Here is an 18724-nt window from a genome sequence, read left to right as displayed (position 1 = left end):
TGAGTGATGGTTTGGCTGCAAGTTCGGTACATAGAAATACCATTTATGTTTAGGATAGCTGGTAGTTCGGAGAGTCCACGTTACTTACCTCACCTGTTGAGGCTGGTGGATGTGTGCTTCTTCGAGATCTCCGTGCAATATATCGCAGTACTGCGTTACGGCCATGCTATCCTGAACTACCATTACAGAGAGGACGTTCGACTTTTGTCCTGGGCAACACTTTCACCAGGTGTGTGTGTGTGTGTGTGTGTGTGTTTCTGTGTGTGTGTGTGTGTGTGTGTGTGTGTGTGTTTGTGTGTGTGTGTGTGTCAGTCACTGGAAACAACTACGCAAAATGTCTCCTCTGTACAGGACTATACATAACGAATGTACGAGTGCAGGTTGTAGGCACATGGTTGACGATATATGTAAGTTTGGCTTTAGCGGCGAGCCGTGCTCTATTAGCGTAATGTTAAGGCGTCTGCTCGCGATAAGTGGGAAATCCGGGTTCGAGTCCCGGTATAGGACAAATTTTCATTGTCGCTATTCTAGTGTACAGATGGCAGTCGTTCGCATTCAAACTGCGAAACATCTGGTTATAAGTTAGTCTGAGGTATCTGTTGCTACTCGGATCGATGGACTCTGCAACAGAACTGAAGCAGTATAGAATGACGAACCACTGTCTGTCGTCCTCTCTCATTTCAACCCGATGTGCAGCCGCATTAAAGCCGTCACTGGTCCCAGAGGTGCACTAAATTTAGTACCCTGTACGACCACTGATCAGCTACTATTTTAATGAAGTATTTTTAATAGTTTACTGTACATGGATCTAACAATGCATAAGGTACTAGTTGTCTCATACAGGCGTTGCCGACCGCGGTGCCGTCTTGTGCCTGTTTACATAGCTTTGATTTGAACGCGCATGCCTATATCAGTTTCTTAGGCGCTTCAGTGTAGTTGTTATGGTCTTCAGTCCAGAGACTGGTTTGATGCAGCTCTCCATGCTACTCTATCCTGTGCAAGCTTCTTTATCTCCCAGTACCTACTGCAACCTACGTCCTTCTGAATCTGTTTAGTGTATTCATTTCTCGGTCTCCCTCTACGATTTTTACCCTCCACGCTGCCCTCCAATACTACATTGCTGAACCTTTGATGCCTCAGAATATACCCCACCAACCGATCCCTTCTTCTAGTCAAGTTGTGCCACAAATTTCTCTTTTCTCCAATTCTATTCAATACCTCCTCATTCGTTTGTGATCTACCCATCTAATTTTCAGCATTCTTCTGTAGCACCACATTTCGAAAGCTTCTATTCGCTTCTCGTCTACACTATTTATAGTCCATGTTTCACTTCCATACATGGCTACACTCCATACAAATACTTTCAGAAACGACTTCCTGACACTTAAATATATACTCGATGTTAACAAATTTCTCTCCTTCAGAAACGCTTTCCATGACATCGGCAGTCTACATTTTATATCCTCTCTGCTTCCACCATCATCAGTTATTTTGTTCCCCAAATAGCAAAACTCATTTACTACTTTAAGTGTCTCATTTCGTAATCTAATTCCCGCAGCATCACCCGATTTAATTCTACTACATTCCATTATCCTCGTTTTGCTTATGTTGATGCTCATCTTATATCCTCCATTGAAGACACTGTCCATCCCGTTCAGCTGCTCTTCCAGGTCTTTTGCTGTCTCTGACAGAATTACAATGTCATATACGAATCTCAAAATTTTAATTTCTTCTCCATGGATTTTAAATCCTACTCCGAATTTTTCTTTTGTTTCCTTCACTGCTTGCTGGATATACAGATTGAATGACATCGGGGATATGCTACAACCCTGTCTCACTCCATTCCCAACCACTGCTTCCCTTTCATGGCCTCAACTCATATGCCCTCTGGTTTCTGTACAAGTTGTAAATAGGCTTTCGCTCCCTGTATTTTATCCCTGCCCCTGTAATTCGCAAGAGAGCATTCCAGTCAACGTTGTCAAAAGCTTCAGTGTACATACCCGCTGATTACGTATGTACTTTTTTCATATCCTTGGTGAGCTGTAGATTAAATATTTAACCTTGTGGCACTAATTATTGCGCAAATTCAATATATTTTTAGTATTTGTGCCTTATTCCGCATCGTATCTTACAATCATGGGTTTATAAAGTGTACAACGTAGCTAATCATGTATTCACGTTACGTTATTTGTACCGCTTAGTGGTCGTGAGAATTCAGCGGCGAGCAGTGTAATTTCCCACGTGAGAGAAGAATTTTACGTTGGCCTGCAGTACGGGGCCTCAGGTCGAACAAACGGCTCCGCTCCCGATGTGTGACCCCCAGCCCGTGGGGTCAGCCGCGAATTCAATAATTCAGCGGCGAGGAGAGGCCGGGCGTGGCGAGGTAGGTGTCTTTGTGGGCCACGCACGGCCGCAGCAGCCGTCGGTTCCCGCGGTCGCGATAAGCTCCGGCCCACGGCTAACTCCAAACGACGGCGCGGCGTGGAACGGAACGGGACGAACAATCGCCGTCAGCGCTAGGCCCACAAAGTGGTGGACGCCCCACTCCGTCTGTCCGCCGCCTCTGAACACTTTTCTTTGCCCACCATTACGGGCCGGTGATGTGCCGTGCAAATAAATTAGCGTTTCCTTTCAGCGCAACCCGCCCCACACGGTACGTTTCCTTCAGATGACACTCAATTTCCTCTGTTACACATTCGTAATTCTGTCATTTGTCCTGAGTGTGTATATATGTGTGTTTTGTAAGGCATACAAAGACAAATGTCCCAGCGTATACGATGCTGTCTGTGATTTCAATCCGTCATCTGGGATAAATCAATCAGCACCCAATATACCACAGACTGTAGTCCAGCCAAAAAATACTCGTCTCTGTGACAATCTTCCGAACTACTGTTTATCGAACCAAAGAATACTGATCTCTGTGACAATCTTCCGAGCTGCTGTTTATCCAAGCAAGAATACCTCGCGTAAATTTACGACCGCCAGTACCTCTTTTGCTACATTCCAAACATCTCAGAAGTTCTACGTACTTCACAAGACTGCTGGAAGAATGAATCTTGCGGAAAATGGTTAAGCAGCATCCTCTCTCTCATGAAAGCTAATCTCACAAGGTAAGCAAGAGAACTTTCGTGACTTTTGGAAAGTAGGGGAAGACGCACTGGCGGAACCTTAGCTACGAGGACTTGTGCTGAGCCGTGCTCGGATAGCTAAGCCGGAAAAAACACAAAAAAAGGCATTGTCCTCGTTTCGAGTTTCGTTCAGGCACACAGCTCTAATCCGGCATGAGGTATCAAATCAGCATACACTCTGCTGATGACTCAGCATTCATTCTGAAAACAGCCACTTTGGCTTGAAAATAATCAATAAACAGGCGGATAAAAGTTTTCATTCCATATGTCAACGCCTGGGTAGACAAATACCTTAGCAGAACTCTTTTTCAGCATTGTATGTGCTGTATGGTATACGAATTAAGAACACCTTGACCGTGCCAATGCGTACGATAAAAGCAAAAAAAGATACATTTTTTTTTAGAGGCAAGTATGGTAACTGATTGCTGCTAAGCTGATCTCTTTAGTGTGGTACCAGTTACGTCTAAAGATTCATCACCAGCTCACAACATGCCATTTTGTGGCCCCATAATGGTCCTGCAGTTTCAAGGTGGTACAACAATAAAAATATTTACTTAGTATTTTTCAGTGAGTTAACCAGTATCTCTCAGAAACAGTGGGGTCTATCGAAAACAAATTACTTTCATCGGTCGGTTTAGTTAGAGCAGTGTACAACGTATTACACCGAAGAGCCAAAGAAACTGGAACACCTGTCTAATATCGTGTAGGGCCCATGCGAACACGCAGAAGTGCCTCAGCACGACGTGGCATTGACTCGACTGATATCTGAAGTAGTGCTGGACGGAATAGGCACAGTGAATCCTGCAGGGCTGTCCATAAATCCGTAAGGGTACGGAGGGTAGAGATCTCTTCTGAACAGCACGTTGCAAGGCATCTCAGATATGCTCAATAATGTTCATGTCTGGGGAGTTTCGTGGCCGGCGGAAGTGTTTAAACTAAGAATAGTGTTCCTGGAGCTACTCTGTAGCAATTCTGAACGTTTGGGGTGTCGCATTTCCCTGCTGAAATTGCCCAAGTCCGTCGTAATGACCAATGGACATGAATGGAAGCAGGTGATCTGACAGGATGCTTACATACGTGTCACCCGTCAGAGTCGTATCTAGACTATCACGAGTCCCACATCACTCCAACTGCACACGCCCCACGCCATTGCAGAGCCTCCACCAGTTTGAACAGTTCTCTGCTGACGTACAGGATCCATGGATTCATGAGTTTGTCTCCATACTCGTCCACGTCCATCCGCACGATACAGTTTGAAATGAGACTCGTCCGACCAGGAAACATGTTTCCGGTCCTCAAGAGTCCAATGTCAGTGTTGACGGGCCCAACGAGGCGTTAAGCCTTGTGACGTGCGTGCTCCGAAAGCCGATATCGATTATGTTTCATTGAATGATTCGCACGCTGACACTTGTTGATGGCCCAGCTTTGAAATCTGGAGCAATTTGCGGAAGGGTTGCAGTTCTATGAAGTTGAATGATTCTCTTTAGTCATCGTTGGTCCAGCTGTTGCAAGATCTTTTTCCGGGCGCTGTGGTGCCGCAGATTTAATGTTTTACCGGTTTCCTTATAGTCACGGTACATTAGTGAAATGGTCGTACTTGAAAATCCCCACTTCATCGCTACCTTGAAGATGCTGTGTCCCATCGCCCGTGCGCCGAGTATAACACAGCGTTTAGACTCACTTAAATCTTGATAGCCTGCCATTGTAGCAGCAGTAACAGATCTAACAATTCGCCAGATACTAGTTGTTTTATATAGACGTAGCCGACCGCGGTTCTATCTTGTACCTTTTTACATATCTCTGTATTTGAACACGCATGCCTGTATCAGTATCTTTGGCGCTTCAGTGTATATACAGGGTGGTCCTCTGATCGAGACCGTGCCAAATATCTCACGAAATAAGCGTCAAACGAAAAAACTACAAAGAACGAAATTTGTCTAGCTTGAAAGGGGAAACCAGATGGCGCTATGGTTGGCCCGCTAGATGCCGCTGCCATGGGTCAAACGGATATCAACTGCGTTTTTTTAAATAGGAACCCCCTTTTTTTATTACATATTCGTGTAGTCCGTAAAGAAATATGAATGTTTTAGTTGGACCACGTTTTTCGCTTTGTGATAGATGGTGCTGTAATAGTCACAAAGATATGGCTCACAATTTTAGACGGACAGTTGGTTATAAGTAGGTTTTTGAAATTAAAATACAGAACGTAGGTACGTTTGAACATTTTATTTCGGTTGTTCCAATGTGATACATGTACCTTTGTGAACTTATCATTTCTGAGAACGCATGTTGTTACAGCGTGAATACCTGTAAATACCACATTAATGCAATAAATGCTCAAAATGATGTCCGTCAACCGCGATGCATTTGGCAATACGTGTAACGACATTCCTCTCAGCAGCGAGTAGTTCGCCTTCCGTAATGTTCGCACATGCATTGACAATGTACTGACGCATGTTGTCAGGCGTGTCGGTGAATCACGATGGCAAATATCCTTCAACTTTCCCCACAGAAAGAAATCCGGGGACGTTACATCCGGAGAACGTGCGGGCCATGGTATGGTGCTTCGACGACCAATCCCCCTATCATGAAATATGCTATTCAATACCGCTTCAACCGCACGCGAGCTATGTGCCGGACATCCATCATGTTGGAAGTACGTCGCCATTCTGTCATGGAGTGAAATATCTTGTAATAACATCGGTAGAACAACACGTAGGAAATCAGCATACATTGCACCATTTAGATTGCCATCGATAAAATGATAGCCAATTATCCTTCCTCCCATAATACCGCACCATACATTAACCCGCCAAGAACGCTGATGTTCTACTTGTCGCAGCCATCGTGGATTTTTCGTTGTCCAATAGTGCATATTATGAAGGTTTACGTTACCGCTGTTGGTTAATGACGCTTCGTTGCTAAATAGAACGCGTCCAAAATATCTGTCATCGTCCCGTAATTTCTCTTGTGCCAAGAGACAGAACTGTACACGACGTTCAAAGTCGTCGCCATGCAATTCCTGCTGAACAGAAATATGGTACGGGTGCAATCGATGTTGATGTAACATTCTCAGCACCGAAGTTTTTTGAGATTCCCGATTCTCGCGCAATTTGTCTGCTGCTGATGTGCGGATTAGCCGCGACAGCAGCTAAAACACGTACTTCGGCCTCATCATTTGTTGTAGGTCGTGGTTGTCGTTTCACATGTGGCTGAACATTGCGTTTCCTTAAATAACGTAACTATCCGGCGAACGGTCCGGTCACTTGGATGATGTCGTCTAGGATACCGAGCAGCATACATAGCACACGCCCGTTGGGCATTTTGATCACAATAGCCATACATCAACACGACATCGACCTTTTCTGCAATTGCTAAACGGTCCATTTTAAATGGGTAATGTATCAAGAAGCAAATACCGTCTGCACTGGCGGAATGTTACGTGATACCACGTACTTATACGTTTGTGACTATTACAGCGCCATCTATCACAAAGCGATAAAAGTGGTCCAACTAAAACATATTTCTTTACGTACTACACGAATAAGTAATAAAATATGGGGGTTCCTATTTTAAAAATACCGAGTTGATATCCGTTTGACCTATGGCAGCGCCATCTAGCGGGCCAACCATAGCTCTATCTGCTTTCGCCCTTCAAGCTAGATAAGTTTCGTTCTTTGTAGTTTTTTCGTTTGACGCTTATTTCGTGATATATTTGGCCCGGTCACTATCAATGGACCACCCTGTACACATTTATTGCTTATGTACTTTTTTTCGTACCCTTGATGATCTGTAGAATAAATATTTAACTTTGTGGCATTAATTATTTCGTAAATTCATTATATTTTTAGTATTTCTTCCTTATTCAGCATCCTTAGGTATCTTGTAATCATGGGTTTATAAAGTGTATAACGTATCTAATTTGGGAAAGAGTGCAGCCTACCGTCAGATAATCTATCCGATATCATATTGAAATAAATAAAATGTCTTCGCATTTGTGAATACGAACAACCGTCAGCTGCATAAGGGAATGACGTGAATGAAAATTTCTGCCGAATCGTGACTGGTACCCGGATTTCCCGCTTTATCTGAGGGGGCATAGTAACAGCCTTGGCCATCCGTGCACTACTCACTGCCAGACCCAGAATTCCACACGTCGTCGATCGTGCGTCACAACTTGTACACACAATATGTAATTCCTCTAGAGGGGAAAGTCCCTGTCTGGTGTCGGTTAAACACAATATTGCAGTGCCCGTGTTGTTAAGAAGACAAATACAATGTTGCTTCAGACATTACATCGTTCTTTCGAACAATGCATGCCTGCAATATCGTATCATATTCAAAGTTATTGCTGCACTATTCTCCTTAATATTTGTGTCCGAGAGACATGACACAGAAGTACACTCAGTAATCCCCTTGGTAGTCTAGTAAGCAAAACTAAGTTCCTTAGCACAGTAGAGGCATGATATTACAACAGATACGTACCAACTAAAGGCTGCTCACGGTGATATTACTGTGACGACAGACCTGTCCAATTTCCTAGATGAGGCGATTTCTCCATGACCAAGCTCACTCTGTAATATTGTGTCCTGCCAGCGACGTAATAATGCAGTATTTTCCTCTACTATCGAAATATCAGAAGTTAAAGATATAATTTAATCTTTGTGCCAATTAACTGCGCTGCAAGTCAGCCAATATGTACGCCCAGGATAATGAGAACAGCGTAGCATTATGATCTGTATTTTGTCCTATGTAAGAATGTGCGCTCGTATTTTCTTTCGCTCTCTCTCTTTAGTCACGCACCTTTCCGACAGCATCTGTCGCTATAAGACTCCTATATTCTTCCATTTTGTTTCAAATGAACTGAAATTGTATTCCTGTTAGGAATTTGTTTAGTTGTGTCATTATTATCGGCAGTTGCAGTTGCCGAAATGACTTTACTATGAATATTTTTCTTCTGCTCCAGAATCGAGCTTAGATTACTGTCATTTCTACGTGTTTCGCCGAAATACGGCACAATTCTTTATTTTGTTCAAAACTGTGAGATTAGTGTTCGAGATGTCAGATGTCTGTATAAAAAAACTTACGTTGTGAAATAATAATTGCCTAATTTGGCAGTTCCACTTTCATTTCATAGTAACGGTTATCAAGCCCCAATTTATAAAATGTTACAAATTATTGCTTTACCACATTTTTTCCTTATTTTGTCTACCAGATACCCACGAGATTAATTTAGAACTGATCTGAATTTTCTCGCGAGGGGAGAAGACAATTTTCCATTCCCCATTTAAGATCATGAACTAAACGTTTTTCCAGCACGTTAAGACTCTACAGATCTTCACTTCAAACAACAATAAAGGTAAAAAAGATTAAGAAAGTGATTTGTGTATGCGAATGAGATATTTAAATTCATTTTAATTTTCATTTATTAGCTTTCCTCCTGACTAATCAATTATTGATTACACATTCCAAAAAAAACTAACTTATTAATTGTATATTATTATTATTATTATTATTATTATAACTCGTTAACTGATTTGTCAGTAGCACTGAGAAGCAAGCACATTCAATGGCCCCATGCCACAAATTGCAGCTCTTACTGCAGTGCTTTCAGACATCCCTTCTGGTGTGTGGCGTTCACTTCTTTTCACATGGTTTCAGTCATCACGTGTAACATTGTTTTCTTGAACAACCCATGACTTCCCCAAGTGAAACATATGTTTTTCTACATATATAAACAAATAGACGGTCGTTGACCGCTGTGAGGTGACTATAAAGATCATAGTGTGTAATGGCAATCTGCTGCGTGCGTTACGTCAGCCATGTATCGTGATTCGTCGTCTGTCGTTGTCAATGTAGAGCACTGCCTCTTTAATCCACCCATTTCGCTAATTAAAAGCCTCTCTGTGCTACCTTTTCCAAGCGCAACACACAGTAATTCCCATGTCGTATATTTTTCACTCAGCAGCAACCATTCCTCCTACGAAGGAGCCCTCCACGTAGCAGTACGTCAAGAAATAAAAGCGGGAAGATCTTTCAGTAGGTTATAGTATGAAATCTTTGACAAAGTTTGATTGTAGACGGTGTGATTAACATTTCCTTGTCCCTTTACAGAATGTGATGGCCTTGCCTCTTGTCACTCTATAACAGCGTTCCCGAGATTAACGTGTAGTTTCAAATGCATTGCATAGAACTGAGTTGAGAAACCGACTGAGACTCAAATGTAAGAAATTATTCAAGAAATACACTCAGCTGAGCACATATGATGTTATTTTTGTCTCAGTAAAAATCATACATTCACCCTTCTCCTAATATTGTTGTTGTTCTGGTATTCAGCCCAGAGACTGGTTTGATACTGTTGTCCATGCTACTCTATCCTTCATCTCCCAGTACCTACTGCAAGCTACATCTTTCTGAATCTTTTTTTCAAAGAAAATTCCGCACTGGCTGTATGAATGATTTTTATTAAATCTACGACCGGTTTCGCACCACTTATCGGTGCATCCTCAGGCAATCTGTACGAAAAAATAACATAATAAGGGCTCACATAAACTATTCGAGCCGGCCGCGGTAGCCGAGCGGTTCTAGGCGCTACAGTCTGGAACCGCGCGACCGTTACCGTTACACCCGCATGTTGTTCTGGATGCCGGTGATATGGTGACCCGTTTCCCGCAAATGCGCACCTACGTCCGATTTTGAGCCTGGGTCCCTGATGTGCTCCTTAAAGCGGGTCTCGAAACTTCTTCCTGTCTGGCCTATGCACTCCGCATTTGGCCTCTCTGATTACCAGATCTGCCTCCAATTAAGCACATAAGGGACATGATCGGACGGCAACTACGGCGTCATCCACAAACAGCATTAGCCGTCCCTGTATTGACCGACCACGTGCAAAAGGCATGAAATTCCATCCCATAAGCTGATATCCGGCATTTGTACGACACAATGCATGAACGTCTGAATGCTTGCATTTAAGATTGTGGTGGTTGCCTTCATTGTTAATGTATCAGCATTCCATATTCTCAACTGTTTATCTCGCACTTCCATTAACCGATGATCTTTCAATGTTGATCAGTTTAATATGTTACCTAGACAAATGTGTTCCTGAAATGTCATTACTCTACATTAATTATTCTTAGTTGTAGCGATTTTTTTCCATGAGAGATGTCTCTTTTTAGTGGCTTTTTAAATGCATTAAAAAGGAGAGTAATGCTCCAGAAGACAGACCCGTTGGGAAAAAAGCACTTTGAGAGTGTAAATTTAATGTGTAGAATAATGTCCGGAAACGAACGGAAAATGTTTCACTGCTCACTTAATTAGCAGGACATATATATTCCATGCCCACGGCACCAGCTGTATAGGAGAAGACGAAGGCCACAAAGAAGCAATCCTACAGTTTAATAAGCCTAAATATATAATTTTGCTTTCGATCCTCAGTAACTGCTCCAAAGGGCTACTGATCCTATCCCTGATATTCCATACCTACAAATTATGTCTCAAATCACGTAGTTTTAAAATTATTTTCAAATTACTTCCATCCAGGAAACAGTTAAATTTGATGACATCGTGAAGGAAATTGGAAAGTCTTGAACACTGCCATAAGCCAGTAGCAGTATAAATTCTTCAGTGAAATATTATTGGAAGCAGGTGCGGGGTGTCTCCCGCTGTTCTGGCAAGATTTGCAACTCGCGTTACGATCTGATAACTTGGTGCTATGGAAATTACACAAGGAAGTCACAAGATTTCGTGAAAGCGTGTTACAGTGGTGTTCATATTCACATGTGGTACTTATTTGTAGCTATGAATATGCAATGAAATTCAAGTAATACTACAGCTCTAGGTTCACTGCGTAATAGCTAGTGAAGTGCCACTTACCGTCAGCTCTTGTAGACGGGCAAGGAAGGTGGAAAGCGTTACGAAAACTTGAGAATTCCATCGACGGATTTTGAGCAGTACTAAAGAGCATTGCATCAAGAAAAGTTGGAAAAGCTCGATAGTACTGACTTATTACACGACTGCAGTAGGTCTTTGCCTACAAAGTAAGGAACTGCAAGGTTACTTCACGAAAAGATCTACTTATGTTGCCTGTTAATTGCTTGGATCGCCGGTACTTGAGTGTGAAAGAAGATGGAATGGTATGTTGCACGTCTACTACTTTCACTTAGATAGGGAAGTATTTTTATTTTAAATTTTAAAAAAGCAGCGTGATACGTGTTAATAGTATTTAAACCCAAAGAACTTGAAAATAGAAAACAGTTTAAGTCAGAGAAACATAACTCGACACACCGCTGTCACACTGCTCAATTTGTCCGATGGAGCTGATCAGTCAGCGAAAATTAATCTGCTGATTGCTTTTAAAGCTTATTTTTATGTTGTGGTAATGAATAAAACATTGCTATTATGTTTTGTTTCCGAAATGTCGATTTTCTGGAGTTTTACCAATGTAAATCTAAGCAATTTTGTAAACGTTTCATTCTATGTAATTTCTCGTTTTTCCTAATACTCTCAGAAAACCCATGTTCTAGAAAAATACCTTACTCAGAATACTTTCTTTCTTGTACTTTAAAACAGAGTACTTATGATTATTAGAGTCCTACAATGACGAATTTGAAAACCGAAAATTACGCAACTTTCTCTCTTTTTAGGAGGTGTCATGGAGACAACAGCTCAAAAACATCTTCGCAAGGATCAGTTAAATTATTTATTCAAATTAAAGTATGGAAACTGAAATCGCCTAACGAAGACCTTAAGGAAAGTGGTGAAGGTATGTATAAAAATCAAGAAGCTAGATATACTTTCATTTCTTCTCTGCATGACGTAGGAGATTAAGAGGATTGTGTTACTGTTTCCCCATTTTCTACTTCATGTGTTAAAAGGATATTTCTTCGTTGTTGACCGAAGTATCTTAAGCAAAGCTGACGTATTTGGGACATTATGGAATATATTCGCAACTACGCTGACGAAGAAAGCATTTCAAGTGAACTGTCTCATAATAAGTTTACGGGGCGATTTATATCACGATCAATAAGCGTCACAATTTTTCTATTGCAGTAGTTTTATTTCTTTTCATTTAAGCCTGAATGTTCAGTAGATTCAACTTCTCTTCCAACTCTAAACGTCGAAACGGTTTATCACTGTTCAGCTGCTGATATTTAGGATAAAAATCTGAATGACCATCTTACATTTGAACAAAACTGAAAATATTGGCATACTTCTTTTATAAAATGTTGAAGACTGGTGAAGAGGTAACACACTACTTTAATAATTCTGTAGCAAGTTCCATTTACAAAAAAGGAAATGGGCTTCAGTGTAACCAGCTCGACAGGAAGATTATATATGGTCGGATTTAGAGAAAAAGAATCGAAGCAGAAATTGTAGACATCGAAGAAAAGAGTGGATTTAGAGCAGGCAGATCGTTTTTTGATAATACGTATATTCTCCGTAGGCCAGCTGACAGAAAAAAGATCGGAACTAAATTTGGAAACACATTCATTGTTCATCTATCTCGATAAAGCTTATGACATCGTCACGCTAGACAAGCTGCTTGAAACAATGGAACTATTAGGCACTGACTCGTTATAATTAATAAGTGTATACGAGTATAGCATATATAGAGATATGCACGGAAGAACGAGGACAGGCTATTTCTTATTTGGGTTTGAAGTTTAAATATTTCTGTTTATCTTTAGGATTGGTGTTATTGTTAGATTTATTTGTTTTGTAGGATCTGTCATCTCTAATTGGTTTGAAATAAATAAAGAATTCAAACATGGCTTTTATTTATGCGCAGCTTTGTTCAGAATATGCCTGTAACTATAGTGTAGTAAAACGGGGGTTCAGTCACAAGACCAATGTGTGTATAACCTTCTATTCGCAGACAACTAGGTGGTGGTTTCGACCGATGATGAAGATATCTCCTGAAACATTTATCCATTCTGGATGGGAAACACTGCGATTGTAATGAATAAAGATTTCTTGAATTACAGCAACCAATCGCCTTTTATTTCGTTCTTCAATTCTTTTACTACCCGTCAAGCGATTCACCATCAGATGGTACATATTTATTGATAGTCTGCAGCTGTGTGGGAGTCGTGTAGCTTACATGTTTCGTTTATACACCCTGCCACAGCTACACGATCCCACACTACTGCAGGCAATCAGTAAATATGTACCTCCTGATAATGAATCGCTAGGCGTTCGAAACCGGTAATGAGATAATAAAAGAATTGAAGAACAAAGCCAAAAGCGATTGGCTACAGTAATTTCAAGAAACTCGTAGTATCTCCTATGTGGTGAGATGACTAAAGTTCAACACCAAGAAGACAGAATACTTAACCATGGAAACGCAATTAGTAGACTTTGAAATACCAGACAATTATGAAAGATGTAAATGAACAGAGATTATAATTAATGAAGATGGAACATGTGAAGATAACTTGAGAAACAGATTGAGTTCAGGGAGGAGAGCTATGCTAAAATTTAAGTTCTTCTATGGTCTGAAATAAGAATGAGGTGTGCATGACGTGCAATATAGTACGTCTGATGCAAGTTACCAACAGTATCGTACGCTCATTTCATTTTTTTATGTGACGTTTATAATATGAGAGGCATTTGTACGAAAATGATAAGGATAGTTATTGTGAAATGATAACTAAATGGACACCCTAGCTGCAAATAGGCGTTGATGTACTTCATTGGGGACATGTTGAAATTGTGTGCCCCGACCGGGACTCGAACCCGGGATCTCCTGCTTACATGGCAGACGCTCTATCCAACTGAGCCACCGCGGGCACAGAGGATAGTGCGTCTGCAGGGACTTATCCCTTGCACACTACCCGTGAGATCCACATTTCCAACATGTCCACACCACTACATTCGTAGTGCGCCTAATAGATGTTTGATGTTTATTGGGTGATGTACCAGAGAATAAAACAAGCACTGCTGTTTTGTTAATCGTAGAAAGAAGCATCAGGTATCAGCTATGACCTGCATTATCTGAAATCATCTTACTATTCCTATTACTGTAGAGGCCATTAAAAATATTCGCTCTCTCTAATAGCATCTTATCTTTGTGATCAGTAGAATTGATAATCCATGAAATCTACTGAAACTAAGAGTGTGTGCTAGTTACAAACATCTAACCATATGTAAGTTAAATACGAGTCAATAATATTGAATTGGTAACATTTCATGCGAAATAACTTTACCCCTCGGTCAATTTCACTGCAGCCACAAAAAGTGGCACATTTTAAATCATTTCAACTGCGCGAGATATGCGCAACTTGGAGTGAAGTTATTTTAACATTTATTCAAGCACTGCAGCGGACGAGAATATTATCTTTCCAAATTAGTTTTTTTCTGCTAATTGCTTAAAAATAGCACAGGTAAGCTTTGACTTGAACCTACGTAGGACCATAGAATTATGTTTGGTGAATTCGAACGTTTTTCTCGGTTAAAGCATTCACATGAGAAAATCATTTTGGCAACATCAGATTTTTTTTGTATTTTCAGCTTCCTTGACGAGAATAGTAATTATTCATTCTCGAATGTGAAACAAACTTGATATTCTCCCCCAACCTGGGTATATTGTGCACCACGTACAAAATATCTCTGTATAAGGGAAAGACGTTATTTTGATTTCAAGAATTAATCTCATGCAGAAGAGATAATAGAAACACATATTTTGGACAACTTTAAAGATTATTTTTCTTACACGATACTCAGAACCTGGAGAGACAGTATATAAGAGCCGTAAAACATCATCCAGTAATAATAGAAATTTTATTTTCTTGACTTAAATCGAGGGCGTTAAGCAAAGAGGGCTACGAGAAAGACCAGAATGCAATATCGATACACATAAATGAAGTACTTAACAGAGTTTTATATTTGGTTCAGTAATTATCGTATCGTATTGTATGGAACTGGGGACCTAGAAACGATGGAGAGGCTTCGTCCCTGCCGTAGCCCTCAGTGGTTCACAACCCCACAACAAGCTACAGCAGTCCACTCACCCCACCGCTATCCCACACCGCACAATAACCCTTAACCCTGGGTTCGGATCCAGGGTTAATGGTTATTATGCGATTCGGCCCCAAGTGGACCTCTCTAATTCCCCCCTCCTCCCCCCCCTCCGCCCCCCCCCCCCCCCCCCGCCCCGACGGTCGGGAATGTCTCACACCAGACGAGTGTAACCCTAATGTTTGCGTGGTAGCGTAATTATGGAGTACGCGTACGTGGGGAAAGTGTTTGTGCAGCAATCGCCGACGTAGAGTAACTGAGGCGGAATAAGGGTAACCAGCCCGCATTCGCCGAGGCACAAGGAAAACCGACTTAAAATCCATCCACACACTGGCCGGGATGCCGGACTTCGACACTAATCCACCGGGCGGATTCGTGCTGTGGATCGGCACGCCTTCCCTCCCGGAAAGCAGTGTATTAGAGCGCACGGCTAACCGGGCAGTCAGTTATCGTACTGGTTCATTAATTATGGTATTTTGGACACCGGGTGTTTGAAAGCTACAAGCGAGCTCTCAAGTGAAGGGGTTGTGTCGCTTGCAATGACCAGCAGTCTGCTGGATGCGCACGAAAGTGCGCGAATGGTGACGAACTAGTTTTGCAAGTTTATCACAATACCATCTTATTAACTGAGTATAGTGGCTAAGCGAGATTTAGTAAACATAGATTTGTTAATGAATAATTTTCTGCTATGTTACGGCATTGTTATGTTAATGAAACGTCTGTGTTTGTCTGCGGGGTGTGGCTATCAGGAAAATACAAAGGGTGTGCATGCATATAGCTGATATTGTGTAGTTGGCCAAACATGTGTCATGCGATTTTCAGTTCATTTTATCAATTGACAGTGATACGGATGTACATCTTAGGAAAGCTGCAAGATAAGTAGTCACGTTATTCCAGTTTCATTGTTGTTGTTTATATTTTATACTGCCTGCTTTTAGAGGTTCTTGTGCACGAAACCTGATGATAAAGGCTTGACCTTCTAAATGTGCTAGTTCTAGTGTTTTCTTACTCTCCAAATAGATTGGCGATCCAACAGTTTAACAATTCCAAAGTGATGTTACGTTTGTGGGATTGTTCCACAATCGGGACAACAAAAGGGGCCGTCATCGCGTAAGACTCTGAATTTGACAGCATATGTGCAGCGGTCGTCGCTACCGCAACGGGCGTCTCCGAACCCCTAGGGGCGCCAGGACCAAGCCCCCACTGCGGCATCTCCACCAGGGCGCGGGCCTCGCCTCACAGACCGCATATAGAGGCGGCCTCTGCAGCGGCACTTCCAGTTGCTCGGAGTTACTCTCCAGTTACTCCCCAGTTACTCTTCGGGGCCAGCCAGAGTAGCCCACGACAACTCCGGCGGAGGCACTTAGCAGTACAGTGACATACGTCGCTATTCAGGGTTTACCTCTCCACAGAGACAGCACAGCTCATAGCTAGGACAGTTAGCTTTGTGGAAGTGTAACTTCAGTCAGGGGCAACTGAACTATTGTATGGAGACTTACGACGGCGTTTGAAAATCCGTGCAAAAATAAAAACTACTTACTTGTTTGGGGTAAACCTTTTTTATTGTTCGACATAGTCTCCTTTTAGACTTACACACTTCGTCCAAAGCTGTTCTAATTTGTTAATCCCTTCCGAAGAATAAGAATTGTGCAAGTCTGCAAAATAGCTATTAATTAAGTCAATCACCTCCTCGTTTGAATAAAATCTTTGTCCCGCCAGCCATTTCTTCAAACTGGAGAACAAACAGTAGTCCGAAGGAGCCGACACTGGAGACAGGGGCGACGTAACACGAGTTGGAATCCTATTTCCATTAATTAGCGACCACAACTACTGAGGTGTGTGCTGGTGCATTTTCGTGATGGAAAAGGACTTTTTTTCGGACCAATCGCCGGCGCTTTTCTTGCAATTCGGTTTTCAAAGGGTCCAATAACGATGAATAATATTCACCTGTATTAGTTTTACCCTTTTCCAGATAGTCGATGAGGATTATCCCTTGCGAATCCCAAAAGACAGTTGCCATAACCATTCTGCCCGAAGGAATGGTCTTCGCCTTTTTTGGTGCACATTCTCCCTTGGCAACCCATTGTTTAGATTGTTGTTTGGTCTCAGGAGTATAGTAATGTATCCATGTTTCAATCACAGTGACGAAACGACGCTTAAAGTCCTGCGGATTCTTCCTGAACAGCTGCAAAGCATCCTTGCAACACTTCACACGATTTCGTTTTTGGTCAAGAGTGAGCAATCGCGGAACCCATCTTGCGGATAGCTTTCTCATGTCCAAATGTTTATGCAAAATATTATGTACCTGTTCATTCGAGATGCCCACAGCACTAGCAGTCACATATAATGCGTTTTATCAATGATTTCTGGAGCCGTAAACTCCACAGGGCGTCCAGAACGTTCAGCATCACATGTGCCTATATGATCACTCCGAAAATTTTGAAACCACTTATAAACTGTTCTAATCGAACGTGCAGAGTCACCGTAATGTTTATGAAGCTTCTCTTTAGTCTCTGGAAGCGTTTTGCCTTTCATAAAGTAATGTTTAGTCACCAAACGAAATTCTTTTTCGTCCATTTTTTTGACAGTCACTCGACTTACTTGATTTACTCGAGTGCCAAACACAAAGATATAAACCAATATGGCTGAAACTTGGAGTTTGTTCTTTCCAAAGATGCTACTAACGAAACATGACACACGCGCCAGTGGTGCCGTCTCTCGGACTTTGCACGGACTTTTCAACCGTTCCTCGTACAATTGCGCATGTCAACGCCATCAGTAGGCAAAGGACTTTGCACTGCATCACATACATATCTTTATTAAATGAGTATTGAAAACATAACTATTTTACAGTGATGTTTGTTATTCAATCCAAGTTTGATTTATGCTTCAGTTACCATGCAGCTTCCTGAACTGAAATGTATTTTGTACGCGTGTCTACTAGTCGGACACAAATCATAAGGTACGATATTGTAATGTCTGTGTTATTCAGAAACAGAACGCTTGCATGTCAGAAGGAATATTGCCCTTCTGGCCCTGTTTCACCTCTGAAGAATTATTGTAACAATTGTTTCCCTCAACCCGATCTCTTCACATTAAGCATTTACACCTGGCCCTTTGTCCTGCAAACTCAAACACCACGGAACTTACTTCATTAGTAGGCTTTTTGTAGTCACTTCTAAATCTCTATTCCAAACTTACAAGTTAAAATGAATCATTGATCCTTAATGCGGGGTGTTCAAAAAGTCTCTCTGCAGTGCCGTATGATTGTTAGCCCGCGTGCCGTATGCCGCAGTGAATATACCGAAATGAAACTCAGTGAAATACAAGTTACTAATTTATTGAATATTCATTTTCACTTACAGGTTTTCACATTAAATGTTGAAAGTGTCCCCTCTGTTGTTGAATACACAATTCAATTCGTCTAATCATGTTTCCAAACACAAGCTGTAACATTTTTTCTGTAACAGAAGCACTGAAAGTGGATATTGCAGCTTTAAATTCATCAAAGGATTTTGGATAGTTTTTATAGACAGTTGCTTTCGCTGCACCCCAGAAGAAAAAGTCAGGTGGTGTTAGGT

The 18724-nt window shown here is 41.6% G+C and overlaps 1 non-coding gene across 1 annotated transcript; it reads right to left on the bottom strand.

Moving 5' to 3' along the window:
* Nucleotides 1-13841: 13841 nt before the first annotated feature.
* Trnat-ugu lies at nt 13842-13916 on the bottom strand. Its single transcript has one exon. It is a non-coding gene; the product is annotated as a tRNA-Thr (tRNA).
* Between the last annotated feature and the right edge of the window lie 4808 nt (nt 13917-18724).

This window comes from Schistocerca americana, chromosome 5 (assembly GCF_021461395.2).
Source record: "Schistocerca americana isolate TAMUIC-IGC-003095 chromosome 5, iqSchAmer2.1, whole genome shotgun sequence".
NCBI lineage: Eukaryota > Metazoa > Arthropoda > Insecta > Orthoptera > Acrididae > Schistocerca > Schistocerca americana.
Note: the sequence above shows the minus strand (reverse complement) of the source record. Positions and strands in the feature narration are given on the sequence as shown.